At 45.5% G+C, this 15,903-nt stretch overlaps 1 long non-coding RNA gene across 1 annotated transcript; it reads left to right on the top strand.

Moving 5' to 3' along the window:
• The first annotated feature begins 12,912 nt into the window (after positions 1-12,912).
• Positions 12,913-15,129, top strand: LOC123162301 (uncharacterized). Its single transcript, XR_006481193.1, has 3 exons — positions 12,913-14,459; positions 14,575-14,667; positions 14,758-15,129. It is a non-coding gene; the product is annotated as an uncharacterized lncRNA (long non-coding RNA).
• Positions 15,130-15,903: the final 774 nt, after the last annotated feature.

Raw genomic sequence — 15,903 nt, 5'->3', positions numbered from 1 at the left:
CTCCTATCCCTGTGCATTTTGTTTTCTCTGTTTTCTGTTTGAAGAAAGAAAGAAAGAGAAGAATGCATACAGGAGAGGGGCTTTACCTGGACTCCAGCCTTCTAGCACCGGTTCCATGAGCGTCATCGTCCAGCCCACTAGTGCGCGTCCCCGGCCCGCTCACCACCTCGCAGCCTCCCTCCTCCTGGTAAAATTCCCACGCTGGCACTGTTTTCACTTTGCCGGGCCCGCTTGCCAGCCTCACCAGTCCGCTCCTTTCTTCCACCTCGATTGTTCTCTTTCTCTCTCTCAGTAACTCGCACAGCCGAGCGAGGCACATGGCCACGGTGGCTGAGCCAGCCGCGCCCGCACCCCTATTTAACCCCTCTTGGCGTCCGAGCCCTCCTAGGTTTCCCTCTTCCCCTCTCGCCGCCGCCACCTCTTTCCCTTCCCTCTACTTCTTCTTTCACAAATCAGAGGACCGAGAGCAGAGAGATAAACCATCGACGTCCGTCGTTGTTCTCGTGGCCGGAGGGCCTCAAGCTCATCTTCGACATGTCCTCCTGCACCCCGTCTTCGTCCCCGACCGATTCCGATGGGTGGCTGGACTGGATCGCCTCCACGCCGTCGTCCACGTCCACGTCTTCGTCTTCTTCCTCTGCCTCCTCAACGTCATGAACTCGGGTGACCAGCGCATCCTCTGACCGTCGTCGACATCGTACGACTCCAGCAGCACCCCCACGGTGAAGCCCCGCTCCTCCCCATCTCTCTCTCCAGTTCAATTCTGTCATCGTAGTCATCTTCCCGAGTCGCCGATTCCATATCCCCATGGACGAGGTGCTCGAGCTCCTCACACCCATGCGCCTTCTGCACATACGCGCACAACGCACGCGTGTCCCACCACCGCTTCCCTCGCTAGTTTCCGCACACCCGCCGCAGGTTCATAACCCCAACGGTCGTCGCTTGCGCTTGCCCTCGCCGTCGGTTGTCGCCGTGCAGCCATGGCCAAGCTCGACCTGTCGTTAGATAGCTCAAGAGAGCGTGGGAGCAGTTTGTATCACAAACACACAGGGGCTAGCGCGACCACTATTCATTCGAGTGGTCTGGGGTTCGAGTCCCAGCGGCCCCAATTTTTGCTATGTTTTCCTGTAATTTTGCACACTCTCACAGCCACATGGGCCGAATCCTCATCTGGGCCGCTGCATTGTGATGCTTCGGGCCCGTGCATATTTTTTCCCCACTCTGTGTATTTTACCATTTTCCAGTGCATGCATATTTACCGAATTGCCACTGTTTTAAAATGCCTATAACTAAATATGTATGCATCCAAATTAATCAAATTGTATATGTAAAATGCTTAGAATTTTATCTAGTTTCATAATATGCCACTTTCCATGTTTAAAATGTTTAACTTGCTGTTTGAATTAATTTGCTTAAATGACATGTTAAAATGATTTATTTCATAACTAAATAACCATAGCTCGGTTTTAATTAAACTATATATGTAAATGGGGTGGAAAATGCCTAGTTTAACATGGTGCACTTTATTTTCTTGTTTAACAACAATAAAATATGTTTTAGGGTAGAACAGTACCGAATCTAAAATAGGCATATGGGGTTTTCCCGGAATTGTTGTTCGTTGTTCCGGCCTCATTTAAACTTGCCTAAATAGTTAGTTTACTTATGCCTCACCTCTTGACATGTTTAACAACATTTAATATTGTTGGGTGCATAAACAAGAGCGAACTAATAACTCGAGGTGGTGTTTCGTCAATATGCAACTCGTTGCACATTGAGCTCCACTTAATCTATAGTGTGGTTTGTTGCACTTTGCCATGCCATGCCTCATTAAACGGACATGCATCATACTTGATTGTGCATCATGCCAAGATTATGCTTGTGCATTTACCTTGTCGTTTGTTTCTTTCCGGTGTTGCTTCTTAGTTCCGGTAATGTTGCGATTGTGAGGATTCGTTCGACTACTCCCGTTCGTCTACTTCATGGACTCGTTCTTCTTCCTAGCGGGATTTCAGGCAAGATGACCGCTACCCTGGATCTCACTACTATCATTGCTATGCTAGTTGCTTCGTTCTATCGCTATGCTGCGCTACCTATCACCTGTTTATCAAGCCATCCCAAATTGCCATGAACCTCTAACCTTTGACACCTTTCCTATGCAAACCGTTGTTTGGCTATGTTACCGTTTTTGCTCAGCCCCTCTTATAGCGTTGCTAGTTGCAGGTGAAGTTGAAGATTTCTCCATGGTGGACAGGATTTTGGTTGGGATATCACAATATCTCTTATATTATTAATGCATCTATATACTTGGTAAAGGGTGGAAGACTCGGCCTTTTGCCTGGTGTTTTGTTCCACTCTTGCCGCCCTAGTTTCCGTCATAGCAGTGTTATGTTCCCGGATTTTGCGTTCCTTACGCGGTCGGGTGATTTATGGGACCCCCTCAACAGTTCGCTTTGAATAAAACTCCTCCAGCAAGGCCCAACGTTGGTTTTACCATTTGCCTCACCACCACCTACCCTTTCCCTTGGGTAGGCCAACCCGAGGGTCATCTTTATTTTAGCCCCCCCGGGCCAGTGCTTGTCTAAGTGTTGGTCCAAACTGAGCAACCTGCGGGGCCACCTTGGGGCAACTCGAGGGCTGGTTTTACTCGTAGCTTGACTTATCCGGTGTTGCCCTGAGAACGAGATATGTGCAGCTCCTATCGGGATTGTCGGCGCATCGGGCGGCTTTGCTAGTCTTGTTTTACCATTGTCGAAATGTCTTGTAAACCGGGATTCCGAGTCTGATCGGGTCTTCCTGGGAGAAGGTATATCCTTCGTTGATCGCGAGAGCTTACATGGGCTAAGTTGGGACACCCCTGCAGGCTATAATCTTTTGAAAGCCGTGCCTGCGGTTATAGGCAGATGGGAATTTGTTAATGTTCGGTTGTAGATAACTTGACACCAGATACGAATTAAAATGCATCAACCCTGTGTGTAGCCGTGATGGTCTCTTTTCGGCGGAGTCCGGGAAGTGAACACGGTTTCCGGGTTATGTTTGACGTAAGTAGGAGTTCAGGATCACTTCTTGATCATTACTAGCTTCAAGACCATTCTGCTTGCTCTCTTCTCGCTCTTATTTGTGTATGTTAGCCACCATACTTGCTTAGTCGCTGCTGCAGCCTCACCACTTTACCCCTTCCTTTCCTTTTAAGCTTTGCTAGTCTTGATACCCATGGTAATGGGATTGCTGAGTCCTCGTGGCTCACAGATTACTACAACAATAGTTGCAGGTACATGTTATTCGATGATCATGACGCGAGAGCGATGCTTGCTTGCGTTGAGTTCTTCTTCTGCTTCTTCGATCAGGGGATAGGTTCCAGGTCGGCAGCCTGGGCTAGCAGGGTGGATGTCGTTTGAGTTTCTGTTTGTGTTTCATCCGTAGTCGGATGATGCTCTTATGTATTGTAATGTTGTATTCGTGTGGCATTGTATGCCTTATGTATGTATCCCCATCTATTATGTAATGTTGATGTAATGATATCCACCTTGCAAAAGCGTTTCAATATGCGGGTCTATCCTTTGGTGGGACCTTCGAGTTCCTTTTGGATAGGGTCGCATATTGGGCGTGACATATCACATGATAGTTATTTTGTTGAGTTTGCTCCCACTATTATGAATGATAATAATTTTTCTTATGTGGGGAGTAACAAAATTCCTATGCTTATGTATAATGAATAGAATGCTTTGTGTGATGGCTATATTGTTGAATTCATTCATGATGCTACTGAAAATTATTATGAGGGGGGAACTTATGCTTGTAGGAATTGCAATAATATCTAGTTTCTTCTCTATGTTTTGAAACTCTTGAAGTTTTCCTTGTTTTGCCTTCCTATGCTAGTTGATTCTTGTTCCCATAAATTGTTTGCTCACAAAATCCCTATTCAGAGGTTAGACTTAAACGTGCTTGCCATATGATTCATGATGCTCTTGTTATGTTTCAATTCTTATCTTTTATGTGAGCATTGAAATCATCATGCCTAGCTAAAAAGGCATAAAAGAAAAGCACTTGTTAGGACATAACCCAACATTTACCCTACTACTATTGTGTGTTCACATGATTAGGATACTGTAGTAATCATGTTTTATAGCTTTTGTGATGCGGAGCATCCTACGGACATCACCATGTCAAGAGTCCATTTGGCAAGTGACACGTGCGACATCTACTTCTCATACATAAAGGTGAATCTTCTCCTTTACACGTGTTCATTTGACCCCTTCGAGGATGGCATACTACTTGACACTCCACTTGTGTGCATGCATAGGTATTGCCGGAGCTTCACGGACGAGGAGGAGGAGTGCAAGTGCCCAGGAACACCTACACCATCCGCGAGGGAAGCATGGAAGAGAAGACGGAAGAAACAGAGCTGCTACATGCTAAAGCCACTGGACGTCCGGACGCCACCAGACATCCGGTACCTGACGCAGCAGATGGCCAGAAGAACTCCAGGCGACGAGTGCTACAGCGTCCGTATGACCGACGAACATCGGACGTCCGACAAGTCCCAACGCCCGGACGACCGACGCCCACCGGACGTCCGGTGCCACCTTCACAGAACAAAAATAGCGGAAGTCCGAAGACTTCCGAACGTCCGGACCGTCCTGAGCCTCCGGACGTCCGACACCTACCGGACGTCCGATGCTTGTGTGCGTAGCTGCGGGCCTTTGGCCTTGTATCCCTCACCCACTTACCCCTTCGTGGCTTAGACTATAAATTGACCACCTCCACCTCTCTTCGAGGGTTAGCAAATATGAAAGCTCATTCTTAGGTGAGCTTTGCTCCTACCTCCTCCTCTTGAGAGAGAGAGACCACTCCCATGGAGTTCAAGACCTCCATGTGAGAAGATCCTACGGGATATCGTCAAGACCCCCTCGCGGGAAGATCCGTTTAGGATACCATCAAGACCTCCTCTTGGAGATGAACTCTACTTTATATCTTTTTATTTGTTGTTCATGTACCTTGTGGATTTTGTGTGTTTGATTGTCTAGTGTATGTGTGATTGGATTTGTTCTTGAGTGTTTCCCCTCGTGATTTCTCTCCGTTCTTCCCCGTGTTCTTCGTGTTCTTCGTAGGGATTTGATCCAAACGTGAAAGATCAGCCTATAGGGTTCTACCCTACATCATCTTGGTATCATGAGCCACGTTGATCATGATTTTGGAGCCCCTACCCCGTGTTTTCTAGCTTGATTTTATTGTGTTCTTCCCCAATTTCGAAAATCCCCATCAAAAATAGTCCCAGTTTTTTTTGTGATTTGTTGGTTTGATGATGTTTTGTTGATTTTGATCCATGGATTTGCTTGGTTTCGAGTGGATCTAGCATCTGCCCAAGTTTCCCCATCTTTCATCCATGAAATTCATCAATTTTGACCCCGAAATCATCATTTCCCGCCCAAAATCGCGCCCCGGATCTGAAATTTCGCGTTGACCCCAACCCACCGGAGGACCGGCATTTTACCAGACGTCCGGACCCCCTCGAAGCACAAGACGTCCGTCATGCACCGGATGACCGGAACCACCCAAAAGAACCAAATTAGCGGATTTCCGAGCCCACCGAACGTTCGGCCATCAGACGTCCGTCCATTTTCGAACGTACGTAACCTGTACTTTCAGACTTCTGCTGATTTTTGTTTCGCCCATAACTAATTCATCCAAACTCCGATTTTGACGTTCTTTAGCTCGTTTTGAAGCTACTGACATCCCACATCCCACAAAAATACCACCAACATCATTTGACTCCATCAAAATTTGTGAATTTTGGCATCTTTGCCTAGGGCTTCCACCATATTATCCGCATAGCCACCACCGACTTCCGCAACCTAACCCATTTTGTTCATCATTGTATATGTGGTTGTTTGAGTTGTGACTTGAGTCTCCTAAGGTATTTTGGATACTTAGGGATGGTTTTTCTTCATCAACCACCACCACCACTTCCGCATAACCTTGCCCGCCATACACTTCCGACAATCCAACATAACCCAATTTTGTTTGAGCTTGTTTGAGTTGTGGCTTCTGTCTCCTATGGTGTTTCAGCTACTTAGGGATGGCAACTTCAACTCCGACACGTATATAGCCCATCATTCTACTTCCTCATTGCCAAGTGCAAACCACCACCGCTTTCCGCTACCACCATTTGGCATTTGCCTTTGGATATTTTGAGTTTGCAGTTTTTTCCGTTTCCTAGGGTGTTTCGGCTAACTAGGAATGGGTGGACATCGGTAACACCGCCTCTCATCATCACCAAGGAGGGTAACCTCGAAGACACCATTGTAAATTCCCCTTGCAGTTGCATTGATAACCTCTAGCCCATTTTGCGTCACTTGCCTATCGAGACTAGCCATTTGAGTGTTGTCGGCAATGTGACTTGTGCATATTAGTGATCATACTTCCCATAGCATACATACCATATCATCGTGGTGCATATATTGGTATCATATCTTGTGTCACAAGTTTGTTCCCGCATATACACAATTGCTATCTTGGTTTGTGCATTGTGCAAAAGTGGCCATACAAAAAAAGAATAAAGCTTTTAAGCAAAAGAAAGAGAGCAAAGAAGCTTGTAAGCAAGTGTCATAGCATCATACCACATTGCACATAAGATTGTCACATCCGATCATCTTGGATCATGTTGAGAGAAACAACGGGAACCATACATACATATCATACTTGGGATAGAAAGTTCATCCATTTTTGCATCTTATAGGTTGTGCACAAGTGTCGTATCCGCCTATTGAGAAATCGTGCTAGCGCCTCTCTTGAGTTGTGCAACACGAGCGTTTTCCGTGGATTACACATTTTGTGCTCATTCCTTGGTTGCACGACCCCATTTATCTATCTGTGTGTGTGTTTCCGTGTGCCACATATTGCTATTGGTCTACTTGTTTCGCTTGCGAATTTGTGAATCTCTTTCAACATTATTGACTCTTGCTAACATTTTGCATCAAATTTTTGTGCCACTATCCTCACCGAGCTACACCATAAGATTTACTTGATAGGTGTGAGTGAACAAGTCTGGTACCAATTCCACTATTCTTTCATCTCACATTGAGTGAAACAGGATACATCCTCAACTTTGGGAAAAGGTAACTTGGTATTGTTTATCTCATTTCCTACTCACCTCTACTCGAGTCTTGTGATGGATAGGCAAGGCATTTCACCTTTGGTCTACAACAACAACGACGAGTTCGATGCCACGAAAAACAACTCTGACGCCAAGATGCAAGCTCAAATGGAGGATATCAAAGCCCTCATCAAGTCCTACAAGCAATCTTCCTCATCTTCGAGAAGACGGTCAAGAGCACATGCTTCCGAGCTACCATCTCCGGCAAGATCACATCGGCATCGACACCATCACCAACAAGAACGTGAAGGTCAAGAGCTCAACACCAACAACCGCTCAACGACTTCACCATCTCCCTTGGCATCTTCGCCAAACGACTTCAAGGCATCTTTGCCTACGGACATACGACATCTTCGCCAACAAGAACCTCAAGGCTACGCTCAAGAGAAGCTCCCCAAGCTCAAGTCCGCGACTTCACCGAGCTACTACGACCTTGACATCGACCATGCAATTCCTTTCTATGGGACTCAAAAACCGAGGAGTACCTCGAGTGGGAGCGTTTGATGGACGACTACCTCAAGCTACATCAAGTCCCTTCCAAATATCAAGTGAAGTGCACCACAAGAAACTTCCATGACTACGCCTCGACATGGTGGCTTCACACACCTTCGGAGAGCTATGAGATGAGTTGGCCCAATACGAAGAGAGCTTTGCGGCGAGAGTTCGTGCCTCCAACCTACACGGATCAACTTCAACGCCAATTGGAGAACACCATCCAAGGATCCAAGTCCATCGACAAGTACTTCAAGCAGATGAGGATTGCCTTGCGATGAGCCAGCGTGGACGACCCCATTTCGATGAAGTTCCACTTCATGATGGGATTGAACAACGACATCTCCAAGACTATCTTCCTCGAGAAATACAAGTCCCTCGACGACTACTACATTGGTGCTCTCAAGGCGGAACAAGAACTCATGAAGGCCAAGGCTTCTCCACCCCAAGCACACTTCACAGCGACCAAGCTCTACGACAAGCATGAGGCTAGTACCACCACGATGTCCAAGCCCGACGAGCTCCAAGACGATGCTCCCAAGTTTGACTTCACCGCCATCCCTCTTTGCGGCATTGATGATGTCGAGTCTACCTCGACTCTTTTTCAAGACAGTGCGGCGACGAGTATGACTACGGAGACCCTCAAGGACCAAGCTTTGGAGGCATGCGACAAGGTGGCGAGCAAGGATGATGCTTCCATCTTTGGAGGCGAGAGTGATGATGTGCCATCTTCGGCCTTCATCCACGGAGACGACGACGAGATGATCGAGCATGGGATTTTCCCTTCGGTCATGGAGGAGAGTGATGATGTGCCATCTTTGGCCTTCATCCACGGCGACGATGACGAGATGGTTGAGCATGGGATTTTCCTACAACCACGGCGACGTATGATGACTTGAGTGACTTTTGCCACCATATTGAGAGTGAGAGTGACTTCACCACTAGCCCCATATATGACGAGTTGCCCCAATTCCCATGTGCGGAGAGCCACAACCCCCACCACTTGAGTGAGATGAGTGACTCCACCATATGCGACTTTGAGTGCACCTATTTTGAGGGAGTGAGTGAACCACCACATAGAGAGAGTGTGATAGTTGATAGGTCTCGTGAGGCCATTTGCATTTCTAACGACTTGACCTCTACCTCTATTGTGTCTTCTCATTTGGTGCTAGGTCCCATATATTATGACGCGCCGATCCTCGACGACTTCGTCCTCCCTTTGGACAAGATGATGGCCATGGTGAAATATGATGCACCCCCACATGGTTACATCAAGATGACGATGACCACCATTTGGTCTTTCCCACCTCACCTACACCACTTGAGTGGAATGACAAAGGTAACATAGGTGAAGGTGATGCTCTAGTCCCACTAGTGGACATTCTTGACATTGATTGCTTGCATGATGTTAATCCACCTAGTACCATGCTTCATGCTAGTATTATTTGCCCATGCGATGATTTTTCCATTTATGATGAGTATGATTATTCTCATGTGGAGTCTATTAGTAGTGATGCCATGTTACATAGGATTTCTTGTGACAATTCTTTAGGTCACATCATGTTTGATAATCCGCTTGACTTGCCGTATGCTATGCATGAGATTCACCATATGTCATATTTGCAATATCATCGTAGTGACTATGCATATGCCATTCAAATTAACCCAATTTGCACTAATGGCATAGATGACAAGCCCATGGTTATTGGCATTTGTTTTTCTTGTGATGATATTGATATGCTCCCTTTGCATCTTTTATCTCATATGCCATGCCATGACCACCTAGCTTCAGATATGCATTGTTTTGGATGTTGTCCATTTTCTCCATATGATGTTTCCGATATTGCTCATGAGAAGACCCCCATAGTTTCCTCATACATGTTAGGAGAATTTGATCCATCCCATTCATTGCATGATCCCAATATTTGTGTGCACCATATGCTCCCCATGAACAAACTTGCTATTGATGTGCCATATACTTGCATTCTCAATTTGTGTCCCCATTGTGTCATACATAATAAATATTCTTTCATGATGGATGACATGTTCTTATACCATGCATCGAATTTCTTTGAGCGATGCTTATCTTGTGCTAACTCACATGTGCACATACACATAATGATGGATGATGTGTACATTTACCACGGGCACATTTTTTCAGTTTGTGTCTCTTTTGTGTAGGTACCCATGAATACTTGTCAACCTCACAATCCCACGAGTTGACAAAATGAGCTCTAGAGAGCAATGATGACTTGGATCCCATGGATTGTCTTTCCCACCGCTCTCTTCGCGCAAAGACTTCGCACATTTCTTCTACATGGCCCTCACTTGGCTATGGGTTGTTGTCCATTACATATTATATGCCCATCTTGCCATGTTCACTTTGCATGATATGCCCATTCCTATGCCTTTGCCATGCATTTATGACCCATGCTTTGCTTTACAGATGATGATTGATTCTCATACTTTTATGTGTATTTGCAAGCTTGGTGGAGATATTGCTTGTTGTTGCCATGTTCCATTTGTGACCCACCCCTATGATGATAATATGATCTTGCTTTGTGTTCATGCTTGAGATATGTCATGTGCATTGTCTATGCCTATTATTTGCTCACATGACATGATTGCCATGATTTACTCTGGTGTGTTGCATCTTCGCTCCACTAGTTTGCACAACATGATTGATATGCTTGCTTGTATTGCATCACCCATGATTCATACTTGCTCATTTCATGCGGTTGATGACAACCATTTCCATGCTTTGCACATGATTGTTATTGCTTCTTGTCACATATCTCCATATGTTGCCTCTCTCATGCTAGATGCTTTGACATGTATTGAGTGCAACAATGATTCTAGTCTTGCTAATGAGATTGCCCCCATAGCATTCTCACATATGATTGGAGATTTTGACATATTTCTCGTGAAGCATGCTTGTCTTACCTCTTTGCATCATATACCTAGTGCCATGAATATTGCCATTGTTGCATCATATTATTCATGCACTGGTGCTTCTAATGGTTATGTGCAAGAGAAGAGAACCATCATGATCGATGATGTGTTTATCTACCATGCGCATACGTTCTTTGTTTTGTTGTGTGCATGTGCTTGCTATGACCTCGAGGTAGATGCTTATTCTCTTGTCACACATATTTGCATCTCTACCTCACATTTGCATACTTCTCCCCATCATATCTTTGCTTGTGCTCGATTGATATGCTTATATGCCATGTCACAATCCTTTGTCAAATCATATGCTTTGCATGATGATGACACTTGTTTGGTGAATTACCTCTTGAATGTTTGGTTTTGCACTAACGCTAACCATATTTGTTTTTCCAAGTGTTTGTTGTCTTTGCCCCTTTTGAAGGAATCACTATACGGTGCGACATTGGAGAGTGCCTATTTCGATCTTCAAGATGATGAGTGCTTGGTGATCAACCGCTTCGACACGGCAATGCCATCTCTTTCCCATGGTGATTTGGCTTTCGATCCGATGTCGGATCTTTTACAAGGGGGGAGCAATGATGCGGAGCATCCTACGGACGTCATCATGTCAAGAGTCCATTTGGCAAGTGACACGTGCGACATCTACTTCTCATACATAAAGGTGAATCTTCTCCTTTACACGTGTTCACTTGACCCCTTCGAGGATGGCATACTACTTGACACTCCACTCATGCGCATGCATAGGTATTGCCGGAGCTTCACGGACGACGAGGAGGAGTGCAAGCGCCAAGGAACACCTACGCCATCCACGAGGGAAGCATGGAAGAGAAGACGGAATAAACGGAGCCGCTACATACTACAGCCACCGGACGTCTGGACGCACCGGACATCCGGTACCTGACGCAGCCCAGACGGCCAAAAGAACTCCAGGCGATGAGTGCTATAGCGGCCGGACGACCGATGAACGCCGGACGTCCGACAAGTCCTGGCGCCCGGACGATCGACGCCGACCAGACATCCGGTGCCACCTTCACAGAAGGAAAATAGCGGAAGTACGAAGACTTCCGGACATCCGAACTATCCTGAGCCTCCGTACGTCCGACACTCACCAGACGTCCGACGCCTGTGTGCGCAGTCGCGGGCCTTTGGCCTTGTATACCTCTCCCACTTACCCCTTCGTGGCTTATCTCTATATCTCTATATCTCTATATCTCTATTATCTATTATTATTATTATTACACCTAATTATATTATATTATACTAGCAAAACATGCCCGTGCGTTGCAACGGGAAAATAATATCCATCCATCATGCTCACACTTTACAACATCGGCGAATCCTTTGAAATCTTTCACGATGCCACACAACAAACAACATGATAAGTGGTGTTTTGCAAAAAGCATAAGATTGGATGATTTTTGAATACTCAAGATGTTTCAAATTTATTTAACAACATAAATATCAATGGTAAACCGACATTTCCAAAATACCACATGTAAAGAAGATATTAATTAAGGTTGTATCGTAAACAAAATTTTAGAAATGATTAATATAATAGCATATTTAAAATCTGCATGATTTTTTGAGAGATTTCCATATATGACATGTTAGATTTTGGGTTTGAAAGTTATGAGTTAAAAAAAATTGAATGTGCTCGAAAATAGAAAAAATAAAAATAAAGTGGCTGGGCCAAAACTGAAACATCATGTGGCCCATCTGCTAAATAGGAGAGAATGGAGAAGGAGAAGATTTTTTGAGAGATTTCCATATATGACATGTTAGATTTTGGGTTTGAAAGTTATGAGTTAAAAAAAATTGAATGTGCCCGAAAATAGAAAAAATAAAAATAAAGTGGCTGGGCCAAAACTGAAACATCATGTGGCCCATCTGCTAAATAGGAGAGAATGGAGAAGGAGAAGATTTCTCAAAAAAACAAAAAGGAGAAGGAGAAAGAAGTGAAAAGGAGAGAACCAGGAATCGAACCCGGGTCTCAGGTATGGAGACGTGAGGCTAATACCACCACGCCACTCTACCTCGCGTTATGAATGATATGGGCTTACCCTAAATAAACATAAGCCGTCCGCGATTTAAGTGAACCGTTTTTTCCCACTTACCGATGGCATGGTGGGTAATTATTTACAACTCCAAGGGTAATTTTAGTGACGTACGACCAGAAGCACTATTTGCTTTATAGGGATAGGGATAGGGATAGGGATAGGGAAAGATATTATACACCTAAAAGAAACGGAACGTTTCGTTTCTCATCTTACGTCGCTTGGCATCGTCGTCCCTCCTCGCTCGTCCCGTGCAGCCACATATGGGCCAAGCCCCACAAAGCCCACATCTCCCACGTCACACAACACACACTGGGTAGGGTTAGCGCTGGTTCCAACCCCTCCCGCCCCTCTGGTCCTCGGCCGCCGCTCGCCATCCTCGACACCACCTCGCAACCGCGTGCTCCTCCACCGGTCGCTATAGCCGTGTACGCCGCCCCGACGTGCTCATCTGCAGCCCTCCCGGACGCGGACCAGGGGCTAAACTGCGCAGTCGCAACTATCAGACCAGCCATGGCTAAAGGCCCAAGCAGTCACCATCTCAACTCATCGGCCAGCCCACCTTTGGCAACTGCTGCTCTTTGCTGCTTGCCGCCCCTGCCAGCGGCTACACAGCCAACTAGAGAAGGTTGAAAAGGGAGGAATGACCACATCTGATCCTCATAATTCAGAGGGGCTTAAGTGGAAGTCGATCTGGTGAGCTCCGTGTTCGATAAACATTCAACAGTTTCTATGGCGTCTTGCACATGAGTCATGACAGCCTACGAGTGGAGTTGGATCAAATATGCCCTGTGTGTAACCGTTTTGATGAGGATGGTGGAGACTTGTTCTTCAAATGCAAACCGGTGCGGAAGATTTGGCAAGAGTTGGGCATTGAGGAGGTCCGGCAACAGTGCTAGGATCTGTCTGATCCAAAGATTGCTGTGCAACGGATTTTAGGCCATCCAGAAGAGCTCGAATCAAAATGTATCGCTCTACTATGCAACTGGCGGAAGAGCAGAAACAAGGTAAGCCAGGAGAAGAAATCTCCGAACATTGTCGCTGTACTTCGTCAGGCTCGACGCGACGCTGCCGAGTTTCTCGTTTTTTTGGCAAGCAAGCCAAGGTAAACCTCAAACCTGCTCATTGTTGGGAGCCCCCTCCACATGATGTCCTGAAGATTAACATTGATGGTAGCATTGTGGCTGATCTGAAGAGAGCAGGCTGGGGCTTTGTGATAAGAGACGTATAGGGAGAAGTAATGGGTTCAGGAGCGGGTAAGATGGACGATGTTCAAGACAGTTTACAAGCTGAGGCAGTGTCCGGTGTCCAGGCTATGAATCAGGCCATACAATGGGGGATGACCAATGTCATGGTCGAAACAGATGCAAAGCTGCTTGTCCAAAGCCGTCAACAATTCAAAGAGTTTCGATCTTGTGCCCAACGGTGTCCTGTTTAGGGAGATTAAAGCCCTGGCTATTCTTTTTTTGTTGGTTATTGCCATCGGTCATGTAATAATGATGCGGACACGTTAGCGACTTATGGTTCAAAGATGTGTATGAGCCGCAGGCCGTTTGGCCGGGTGATGCACCTACCTTAACCCATGATTTGGTTGCCGGCGATCTGGCGCGACACAGTGGTTAAGTTTCAAACAAAAAAAGTCATGGATCAGTTTTTCACCCCCCCCCCCCCCCCCACCAATTATGTTTCATGAGGATATTTTTATTCAGTGGATACATGTTGATTTATTCATTTGTTTAGAAGTAAGAGGTTCAGCTTGCTGGATGTCCTTGCAGGAGTAGTCGAGCACAGGATCTTCCTACGATTTGGAGGTATGGAGTTCATGATACAGTGACCTATTTTCTTTTCGTACTGAACATCGAATTTTCTCCTTTCTATTTGTGAACTTTTTGGATATGCTCTTTACTCCAGATTTCAACTTTTCAGGTTTGTTGTTCTTCCAAGATTTCAGGGAGTAGGCATGTTGCTGCCATTTTACTGGGCGGATACGTGCACTGCTGAGACCTTAGTCTATCCATTGTAGGTCATGCCTTTTGATCAATTGTTCGCAGTCGTTGAGATATTTTTCTTCATGCCCGTTTTATTGATCAAATTACTGATTTTATTTAGGTCGGAGTATTTTATGAATTTACTCTTCTCCATAGCGCGTCCATGAGGGCAGAAATTCCATGCTCCAAATCTGCTTGGCGAGCAGTAGGTTATCTGGTGATTGCTTTTGTCAACTGACCGGTTATGAGATTTATGTGCACCATGTGTTTTGTCGATTCACCTTATGCAGGTAGTAGTCGCTTACTACAGTACATGCTTCGTGATGGAAGAGAAAGTAATTTGTATGTATGTGCGTATTATTTTATTCCTGCGTAAAAGGTTTAGCTGTGAACAACAATTTTTTCATGGTGGATACCTTAAAGTGGACGGCAATGCATTTACTTCAATTCAGTTTAGAGAACAATGTTAGGTGTCATACTTCTGTTTTTTTTTCATTTGCATACAAGATTACTAATTATAGTACTCCCTCCGTCCGAAAATACTTGTCGCGAAAATGGGTAAAAGTGGATGCATCTAAAACTAAAATACGACTAGATACATCCATTCATCCGACAAGTATTTCCGGACGGAGGGAGTACTAAACTGGCATATGCATCAGTCTTGACTTTTCTTCTAGAAGCGTGCATGCCATTTTGACATTATTTGTACAACCTTCAATTACTTTCCTGTAACTGTTTTTGATGTTGTACAAGCTGCAATTGTGCTACTTGGAGGTATCAGGCATCACCGCCTGAATTTTGAAAAAAAGTGCTACTGAAGGGTTGACTAGAACGGGCTTTGTACACTTTCTATTGGATTTAATTTCTAAAGTTAATTCTCGGCACGATGACGGGGCTAGCAGGCTGCTGGAGCATATGGCTGACAGTAGCTGCGTCTACGGCCGTGGGGAAAGTAACGTCCAGGAGTGGTGTGGGTGGCCACCGGCGTCCCTTGATGGCATGTAGGAGCGACATGGCGTGGGAAGTGCCAGTCTGTGGCAGCAGGTGGCTGTTGATGAGAGCGAGTGTGATCTGATCGTGGCCATCGGGATGGGTAACCGGGAAGGCGTTCTTTTGTCAAAATCGATCAAGTTGCACAACTGTGTTGCTACATGACTTTCATGTCTGTTTGTATAGCCTACTAAAGATGTTTAGATTTGAACTACATGTTTCATTTTCTTTTCTCCTTCGATGAAATTTCTGGAATAGCTATGCATTATTACTATGT

The sequence above is a fragment of the Triticum aestivum genome, chromosome 7B (genome assembly GCF_018294505.1).
Source record: "Triticum aestivum cultivar Chinese Spring chromosome 7B, IWGSC CS RefSeq v2.1, whole genome shotgun sequence".
Taxonomy (NCBI): domain Eukaryota; kingdom Viridiplantae; phylum Streptophyta; class Magnoliopsida; order Poales; family Poaceae; genus Triticum; species Triticum aestivum.
This window is presented reverse-complemented; position numbering and strand designations above follow the sequence as displayed.